General features: G+C 60.3%; 2 non-coding genes and 1 pseudogene across 2 annotated transcripts; all 3 read right to left on the reverse strand.

Moving 5' to 3' along the window:
- The window catches only part of LOC148345020 (28S ribosomal RNA), a 6,310-nt pseudogene extending 5,792 nt beyond the window's left edge, over nt 1–518 (reverse strand).
- Nucleotides 519–1,082: 564 nt separating this feature from the next.
- LOC148345021 (5.8S ribosomal RNA) lies at nt 1,083–1,236 on the reverse strand. The gene has a single exon (XR_015848911.1). It is a non-coding gene; the product is annotated as a 5.8S ribosomal RNA (ribosomal RNA).
- Nucleotides 1,237–2,578: 1,342 nt separating this feature from the next.
- On the reverse strand, nt 2,579–4,565 carry LOC148345022 (18S ribosomal RNA). The gene has a single exon (XR_015848912.1). It is a non-coding gene; the product is annotated as an 18S ribosomal RNA (ribosomal RNA).
- Nucleotides 4,566–10,000: the final 5,435 nt, after the last annotated feature.

The raw sequence follows: 10,000 nt of genomic DNA on the forward strand, positions 1-10,000 counted from the left end.
ACGGGACGCGACCGCCGCGCCGACCGACCGGCCGCCCTGGCGCCGCCGGGTTGAGTCCCCCGAGCAGACTGCGCGGGCCCCACCCGTTTACCTCTTAACGGTTTCACGCCCTGTTGAACTCTCTCTTCAAAGTTCTTTTCAACTTTCCCTCAAGGTACTTGTCGACTATCGGTCTCGTGCCAGTATTTAGCCTTAGATGGAGTTTACCACCCGCTTTGGGCTGCATTCACAAGCAACCCGACTCCGAGAAGGCCTCGCCCCGGCGAGCCGGGGGCCGCTACCGGCCTCACACCGTCCCTGGGCTGAGCCTCTATCAGAAGGACTCGGGCCCCCGAGCGGCGCCGGGCTAAAGCGGCCTTCCGTACGCCACATTTCCCTCGCCCTACCGCAGGGCGGGGATTCGGCGCTGGGCTTTTCCCTCTTCGCTCGCCGCTACTGAGGGAATCCTGGTTAGTTTCTTTTCCTCCGCTTAGTAATATGCTTAAATTCAGCGGGTCGTCTCGTCTGATCTGAGGGCGTGCGCGTAGAGCTGTGCGGTCGGGGCCGGCGCCGGGACCGGCGCCGCCGCCATACGGCCGTTGTGATCCGTGCGGGGATCCGCTTGCTCGGCGACCCTCGCCGAGAGCAGCCCCGCGCCGCACGGACACGCGACACCGACGGGCGGACGGACGCCGAGGCGCCGACCGGGACCTTTACCTGAGGAGGGCGCCGAGCGCCGCCGCCATACGGGCCGCCGCGCGGAGCCGCGCGCGCGGAGCACCTTCTCGGTATGCTAAGTACCAGCCGTACTCACCGGCAGCCGAGAAGCACCTCCGGACGCGCGGACGCGCGACACCGACGGGCGGACGGACACGGAGCGCCGCCCGAGTCTGTATTTGAGGGTACGAAGGGACGGGGGTCCCTGCGAAACCCCAGCCGCGGAGTGGGCGGGGACACGGGTCGCGCGCCACCCGCCGGGCGGACCGGCGGAATGTCGCGGAGGGCCCGAGCCTCGCCCGCGCGGACCGGGTTCTCGCGCCACCCGCCGGACGGACCGGCGGAATGTCGCGGAGGGCCCGGCCCGCGTCCGATCGATTGGAAAGCGCCGCTCAGACAGGCGTGGCCCCGGGGTAAAACCGGGGCCGCAATGTGCGTTCAAAGTGTCGATGATCAATGTGTCCTGCAAATCACATTAGTTCTCGCAGCTAGCTGCGTTCTTCATCGACGCACGAGCCGAGTGATCCACCGCTAAGAGTCGTACGTTTGGGCCCTTTTACGTCCGCCCGGGACGATCGGAGACAAATTCACGACAGGGTTTGTACCGGAGACGAACGCGCCGCGGGTGCCGTTCGGTCGCTCCCGCGAGCGAGCCCCTAACCCGCGGCGCGGTTACCGACGGGCGCGATACGCGCGACGCCGCGACGAGCCGAGCGGGTCGGGCGCGCGGCGCTGAGGCCGGCGCCCGGCGTCTCCCGCTCGGGGCCGCGACGGCGCCCGAGACGTGCGTCGGCCCGGGTAGGTCGGGCGCTCGGCGCTGAGGCCGGCGCCCGGCGTCTCCCGCTCGGGCCTGACACGACTCGGCGACCGGACTCGCCGGGTAGGTCGGGGGCTCGGCGCTGAGGCCGGCCCCCGGCGTCTCCTACCCGGACCCCGGAAGGCCATCCGACTTGGAAGCCCCGCCGCGCCGCGAAGCGACGCTTTGGGTGTTGCTACCCGTCAGCGAGTGGGTTTGGTTTACAAGGGCGGCGCGACCGCGCTGACACCGAGGGGGGACTGGCCCCCGACCCGGCCGCGGCCTGCCCGGACTATGGATGGACAGAGGAGACCGCGGCGGACCGCGCGGAACCGAACCCCCGGTGTCCGGAGCCCCGGGAGGAACTCCGGTGTCCGGGGGCCGGCCCACGCGCGCGCTACGCGGCCCCTCGAGGGCTCCGGCCGACGGACGCGTTTGGCCGGGGAAAAAGGTAGCCGGTGGGAGCACCGTTTCGTCGCCCTGAACCTTCGTCTCGGGCGGGCGTCCCGACGCCGCCGCCATACGGCCGTTGTGATCCGTGCGGGGATCCGCTTGCTCGGCGACCCTCGCCGAGAGCAGCCCCGCGCCGCACGGACACGCGACACCGACGGGCGGACGGACGCCGGGGCGCCGGCCCGAACCGTTACCTTTAAAGGACGGGAGGTCGTCGAGGCGAGTGCCGCCCCGGAAGCGCGCGCCGGAAGCGCGAGAACCGCGCCGAGCTAGGGTCGTCGGCATAGGGGGATTCCCCGGTTACGGGGGTCCCGCGCACGGCCGCCGCCTTTCGCCCGTCGCTGGCGGTCGCCTGTCGTCGCGCCGCGCCGCGCTACTGGGGTCGTCGGACGAGCGCGCTACCCCGCTCGCACGGAGGTAGCGCGACATCGCCCGCCGCCTTTTCTCGCGTCGCGCCGCGCCGCGTGGCGCCCGCCGAACTCGCTCCGACGCGCGGCCCGGGAGTGACCCGCGCCGCGCCCCCCGTCCCGTCCCGTCCCGGTCTACCCTCTTCCTCCGCCTGCGACGACCCGCCGCCCTCGGCGTCTGGCTCGTCGGGGGTGTACCGAGGCGGATCTGCTGCCGCTCGTACGTTAATGATCCTTCTGCAGGTTCACCTACAGAAACCTTGTTACGACTTTTACTTCCTCTAGATAGTCAAGTTCGACCGTCTTCTGGCACACCGCCGGAGCCGGGGCCGGCCCCGGCGGGGACTATCCGAGGACCTCACTAAGCCATCCGATCGGTAGTAGCGACGGGCGGTGTGTACAAAGGGCAGGGACTTAATCAACGCAGGCTAATGACCCGCGCTTACTGGGAATTCCTCGTTGGTGGGAAATAATTGCAATCCCCAGGCCCTGTCACGAGCGGGGTTCATAGGATTACCCGCGCCTGCCGGCGCGGGGATAGACGACGCGCTTATACGCTCAGTGTGGCGCGCGTGCAGCCCCGGACATCTAAGGGCATCACAGACCTGTTATTGCTCATTCTCGTGTGGCTGAGAGCCACTTGTCCCTCTAAGAAGTTTTCTGCCGCCGACCGCGCGGGGGGCCGCGGTACTATTTAGTATGTTTGAGTCTCGTTCGTTATCGGAATTAACCAGACAAATCGCTCCACCAACTACGAACGGCCATGCACCACCACCCACGGTATCGAGAAAGAGCCTTCAATCTGTCAATCCTTTCCGTGTCCGGGCCGGGTGAGGTTTCCCGTGTTGAGTCAAATTAAGCCGCATGCTCCACTCCTGGTGGTGCCCTTCCGTCAATTCCTTTAAGTTTCAGCTTTGCAACAATACTCCCCCCGGAACCCAGACACTTGGTCGGTTTCCCGGGTGCTGCTCGGCGGGTCATGGGAATAACGCCGCCGGATCGCGAGTCGGCATCGTTTATGGTCGGAACTAGGACGGTATCTGATCGTCTTCGAACCTCCGACTTTCGTTCTTGATTAATGAAAACATTCTTGGCAAATGCTTTCGCTCTCGTCCGTCTTGCGCCGGTCCAAGAATTTCACCTCTAGCGGCGCAGTACGAATGCCCCCGGCCGTCCCTCTTAATCATGGCCCCAGTTCATGACAACCCACAAAATAGAACCGGAGTCCTATTCCATTATTCCCAGCTGCGATATGCAGGGGCGGCCGTGTGGCCTGCTTTGAACACTCTAATTTCCTCAAAGTAAACGCTTCGGGCCCCGCGAGTGACACCCAGCGAAGGGCATCACGGGGGCTTTTGCCGAGAGGCAGGGGCTGGGACAGACGGATGCACGCCTCGCGGCGGACCGTCAGCTCGCGTCCCGGGGTCCAACTAGGAGCTTTTTAACTGCAGCAACTTTAAAATACGCTATTGGAGCTGGAATTACCGCGGCTGCTGGCACCAGACTTGCCCTCCAATGGATGCTGGCCGATGGGTTTGTGTTCGGCTCATTCCAATTACGGAGACTCGAACGAGTCCCGTATTGTTATTTTTCGTCACTACCTCCCCGTGTCGGGAGTGGGTAATTTGCGCGCCTGCTGCCTTCCTTGGATGTGGTAGCCGTTTCTCATGCTCCCTCTCCGGAATCGAACCCTGATTCCCCGTTACCCGTGGTCACCATGGTAGGCGCAGAGTCTACCATCGAAAGTTGATAGGGCAGACATTCGAATGAGTCGTCGCCGCCTCGGGTGGGCGAGCGATCGGCACGAGGTTATCCTGAGTCAACACAAAGGGGGGGCCGGGCCGGCGGAACGAGGACCGGCGCGCGCGGAGCCGCCCGCGCCGCTTACGCCCCCGCCCGGAGAGGCGGAGGCCGGACGCGGGGGACGCGCGCGACGGCTGAGCCCCCGCCCGCCGGACACCGCGTGGGTTTTTGTGTCTGATAAATGCACGCGTCCCCGGGGCGAGGCCGGAGCCCCGCCCGCGAGTCGGCGCTCGTTTGCATGTATTAGCTCTGGATTTGCCACAGTTATCCAAGTAACGGTGGAGCGATCAAAGGAACCATAACTGATTTAATGAGCCGTTCGCAGTTTCACTGTACTGGCCATTCGTACTTAGACATGCATGGCTTAATCTTGAAAACAAGCATATGCTACTGGCAGGATCAACCAGAGTGCGTCTGCCGCCGGGGGGGCGCTGCTGGTGGCGGTGCGGCCCTGGTCCGGGACGAGGCTGTGGCTACAGCCGGGCCCGGGGGGCCGCGCGACACTCGTATACGTTCGGACGGGCTGACGAGCGGGTGTCGTGAAACGATGTTTCGCGCGGAGCCCTAGCACGCGTGGCGTCGGGCTCCGCGACGGTCGGACGTCTGGGTGTGGCTCGAGACGGAAGCTCGACCTCGGTTCGTCTTGGTTCTGCCGCCAAAAGGTTCACGCCGAGGCATGGTTTCGCAAGAGGGCCCCGCGAGTGCCAGCCGTGGATCCCGCCTCACTCGTAACTCGTATCGGATTCGTCCGGCCTCACTTTCGTTCGCACATCGGACAGTTATACGTGTGCTTTAGTAGCTTCCGTTCCCTCTTAGTGAGGCCGTCCGTACGTACCGCCCCAGCTCTTTCTGAGGCGGGTATCCACTCGGCTCGGGGGGGCCCAACGTTTGCCTAGTATCCTCGGCGCTGGAGCTTGACCCGCAAAGCCGGAGGAGCCGCACGCCCGAACACCGGCTTGCGCCGGCCGACGTGGGCCCTCCGAGGCGGGTCTCGTGTGCCAATCGCTCAGTTGGGGAACCGGCAGGCCCGTGGGCCGACGCCGGCTCACCCGGGGGTGAAGGGTGCTTCGATGGAGGCCCCCTGTCAGCCTCCGCGGAAGTCCGGCTTCAATACTTTAAAGTTTGAAAAACTTAGACATTTTTCGAGAACCGGAGCTTAGAGGGGTACATGCAAAAGCCAGGGCCGCGGGAAGCGCCCTAAATACTTCAATACTTTAAAATTTGAAAAACTTAGAAATTTTTCGAGAACCGGCATCTTCCCTCGGTAATTGCGAGATGCGAGGCCGCCCCTAGCCTCTGCTCTGTCGGACTCAATGGTCACGGGTGGCCGCTGATTAGCCCTGGTGCTCACCTCTCAAAATTGCGAGTCCCTAATATAATTCTGGCTGTCGGCTGGAGAAGGGGGTATAAAATCGGCACTTGAGGGAACGCCGGGCCCTCAAGTTCGGGGCCCTCTAGCGGATTTTTGAGGTACTGCACTCCCATTGGAAATGCATTGCCCATAGGAATACATGGGCGCTCCGTCCACTACAATGTAATTCCCTCACAATATCTGCCCCCGCGTGGCCGCGCGATGCTACTGCTGCCCCGTTGGGAATGAATGGGCCTTTCGGAGGCCATAAATACAGCGCCGCTGCATGGATTTTGGCGGTACTGCGGCTGTCGTTGAAAATACATGGACCCGTCTGAATGAATGGGCCTTTCGGATTCCATAAACCCAGCGCCGCTGCATGGATTTTGGCGGTACTGCGGCTGTCGCTGAAAATACATGGACCCGTCTGAATGAATGGGCCTTTCGGAGGCCATAAACTCAGCGCCGCTGCATGGATTTTGGCGGTACTGCGGCTGTCGCTGAAAATACATGGACCCGTCTGAATGAATGGACAAAATATAAATCAGACACTACAGAACACAAGCATAATCCAAGATTACAAAATCATCTCAGCCTTTAAAAGAAACAAAAACCTGAAAGACTACTTAGTAAAAAGTAAATTACCAGAAATCAACATAACACAAACGCAGGGCCCCACATTCTACAAACAAGCCACCACAGTTAGGAACACCGTCACCAACACAAACTACCTAATTAAACAAACAATCACACCTGCTACGGAAAACTGAAAATACATGGACCCGTCTGAATGTATGGGCCTTTCGGAGGCCATAAACTCAGCCAGCGCCGGGCCAGTGTTTGGGGTATTGTGCCCGCCACTAGTGGCTGAATACATAATAATAATAATAATAATAATAATTCCCTTGTATTGTCATTCTGTGTAACAATGTACACAGAACGAAATGTCGATTGCACTGGGCTAGTGTTGAGGGAACGTCGGGCCCTCAAGTTCGGTGGCTTGGAGCGGATTTTTGAGGTACTGCACTCCCATTGGAAATGCATGGGCGCTCCGTCCACTACCATGTAATTCCCTCACAATATCTGCCCCTGCGTGGCCGCGGGATGCTACTGCAGCCCCGTTGGTAATGAATGGGCCTTTCGGAGGCCATAAATACAGCGCCGCTGCATGGATTTTGGCGGTACTGCTGCTGTCGCTGAAAATACATGGACCCGTCTGAATGAATGGGCCTTTCGGAGGCCATAAACTCAGCGCCTCTGCATGGATTTTGGCGGTACTGCGGCTGTCGCTGAAAATACATGGACCCGTCTGAATGAATGGGCCTTTCGGAGGCCATAAATCCAGCGCCGCTGCATGGATTTTGGCGGTACTGCGGCTGTCGCTGAAAATACATGGACCCGTCTGAATGAATGGACAAAATATAAATCAGACACTACAGAACACAAGCATAATCCAAGATTACAAAATCATCTCAGCCTTTAAAAGAAACAAAAACCTGAAAGACTACTTAGTAAAAAGTAAATTACCAGAAATCAACATAACACAAACGCAGGGCCCCACATTCTACAAACAAGCCACCACAGTTAGGAACACCGTCACCAACACAAACTACCTAATTAAACAAACAATCACACCTGCTACGGAAAACTGAAAATACATGGACCCGTCTGAATGTATGGGCCTTTCGGAGGCCATAAACTCAGCGCCGGGCCGGTGTTTGGGGAATCGTGCCCGCCACTAGTGGCTGAATCCCGGGCTAGTGTTGGGGGACTTGTGCCCGCCAATAGTGGCTGAATCCCGGGCTAGTGTTGGGGGACTTGTGCACGCCAATAGTGGCTGAAATCCGCGCCGGTGTTTGGGGAAATGTGCGCGTATTATCGGGCCGGTGTTTGGGGAATTGCGCGCGTATTATCGGGCCGGTGTTTGGGGAATTGCGCGCGTATTATCGGGCCGGTGTTTGGGGAATTGTGCGCGTATTATCGGGCCGGTGTTTGGGGATATGCGCGCGTATTATCGGACCGGTGTTTGGGGAATTGTGCCCGCCACTAGTGGCTGAGAACTTGGCTAGTGTTTGGGGACTTGTGCCCGCCACTAGTGGCTGAAATCCGGGCCGGTGTTTGGGGAATTGTGCGCGTATTATCGGGCCGGTGTTTGGGGATATGCGCGCGTATTATCGGACCGGTGTTTGGGGAATCGTGCCCGCCACTAGTGGCTGAGAACTTGGCTAGTGTTGGGGGACTTGTGCCCGCCACTAGTGGCTGAAATCCGGGCCGGTGTTTGGGGAATTGTGCGCGTATTATCGGGCCGGTGTTTGGGGATATGCGCGCGTATTATCGGACCGGTGTTTGGGGAATCGTGCCCGCCACTAGTGGCTGAATCCCGGGCTAGTGTTGGGGGACTTGTGCCCGCCAATAGTGGCTGAAATCCGCGCCGGTGTTTGGGGAATTGTGCGCGTATTATCGGGCCGGTGTTTGGGGATATGCGCGCGTATTATCGGACCGGTGTTTGGGGAATTGTGCCCGCCACTAGTGGCTGAATCCCGGGCTAGTGTTGGGGGACTTGTGCCCGCCACTAGTGGCTGAAATCCGCGCCGGTGTTTGGGGAATTGTGCGCGTATTATCGGGCCGGTGTTTGGGGATATGCGCGCGTATTATCGGACCGGTGTTTGGGGAATTGTGCCCGCCACTAGTGGCTGAGAACTTGGCTAGTGTTGGGGGACTTGTGCCCGCCACTAGTGGCTGAAATCCGCGCCGGTGTTTGGGGAATTGTGCGCGTATTATCGGGCCGGTGTTTGGGGATATGCGCGCGTATTATCGGACCGGTGTTTGGGGAATCGTGCCCGCCACTAGTGGCTGAATCCCGGGCTAGTGTTGGGGGACTTGTGCCCGCCACTAGTGGCTGAAATCCGCGCCGGTGTTTGGGGAATTGTGCGCGTATTATCGGGCCGGTGTTTGGGGATATGCGCGCGTATTATCGGACCGGTGTTTGGGGAATTGTGCCCGCCACTAGTGGCTGAGAACTTGGCTAGTGTTGGGGGACTTGTGCCCGCCACTAGTGGCTGAAATCCGCGCCGGTGTTTGGGGAATTGTGCGCGTATTATCGGGCCGGTGTTTGGGGATATGCGCGCGTATTATCGGACCGGTGTTTGGGGAATCGTGCCCGCCACTAGTGGCTGAATCCCGGGCTAGTGTTGGGGGACTTGTGCCCGCCAATAGTGGCTGAAATCCGCGCCGGTGTTTGGGGAATTGTGCGCGTATTATCGGGCCGGTGTTTGGGGAATTGTGCCCGCCACTAGTGGCTGAGAACTTGGCTAGTGTTGGGGGACTTGTGCCCGCCACTAGTGGCTGAAATCCGCGCCGGTGTTTGGGGAATTGTGCGCGTATTATCGGGCCGGTGTTTGGGGATATGCGCGCGTATTATCGGACCGGTGTTTGGGGAATCGTGCCCGCCACTAGTGGCTGAATCCCGGGCTAGTGTTGGGGGACTTGTGCCCGCCAATAGTGGCTGAAATCCGCGCCGGTGTTTGGGGAATTGTGCGCGTATTATCGGGCCGGTGTTTGGGGATATGCGCGCGTATTATCGGACCGGTGTTTGGGGAATTGTGCCCGCCACTAGTGGCTGAGAACTTGGCTAGTGTTGGGGGACTTGTGCCCGCCACTAGTGGCTGAAATCCGCGCCGGTGTTTGGGGAATTGTGCGCGTATTATCGGGCCGGTGTTTGGGGATATGCGCGCGTATTATCGGACCGGTGTTTGGGGAATTGTGCCCGCCACTAGTGGCTGAATCCCGGGCTAGTGTTGGGGGACTTGTGCCCGCCACTAGTGGCTGAAATCCGCGCCGGTGTTTGGGGAATTGTGCGCGTATTATCGGGCCGGTGTTTGGGGATATGCGCGCGTATTATCGGACCGGTGTTTGGGGAATTGTGCCCGCCACTAGTGGCTGAGAACTTGGCTAGTGTTGGGGGACTTGTGCCCGCCACTAGTGGCTGAAATCCGCGCCGGTGTTTGGGGAATTGTGCGCGTATTATCGGGCCGGTGTTTGGGGATATGCGCGCGTATTATCGGACCGGTGTTTGGGGAATCGTGCCCGCCACTAGTGGCTGAATCCCGGGCTAGTGTTGGGGGACTTGTGCCCGCCAATAGTGGCTGAAATCCGCGCCGGTGTTTGGGGAATTGTGCGCGTATTATCGGGCCGGTGTTTGGGGAATTGTGCCCGCCACTAGTGGCTGAGAACTTGGCTAGTGTTGGGGGACTTGTGCCCGCCACTAGTGGCTGAAATCCGCGCCGGTGTTTGGGGAATTGTGCGCGTATTATCGGGCCGGTGTTTGGGGATATGCGCGCGTATTATCGGACCGGTGTTTGGGGAATCGTGCCCGCCACTAGTGGCTGAATCCCGGGCTAGTGTTGGGGGACTTGTGCCCGCCAATAGTGGCTGAAATCCGCGCCGGTGTTTGGGGAATTGTGCGCGTATTATCGGGCCGGTGTTTGGGGAATT

Source organism: Urocampus carinirostris, unplaced genomic scaffold (genome assembly GCF_059441175.1).
Source record: "Urocampus carinirostris isolate Australia breed hairy pipefish unplaced genomic scaffold, RoL_Ucar_1.0 HiC_scaffold_135, whole genome shotgun sequence".
Taxonomy (NCBI): Eukaryota; Metazoa; Chordata; class Actinopteri; order Syngnathiformes; family Syngnathidae; genus Urocampus; species Urocampus carinirostris.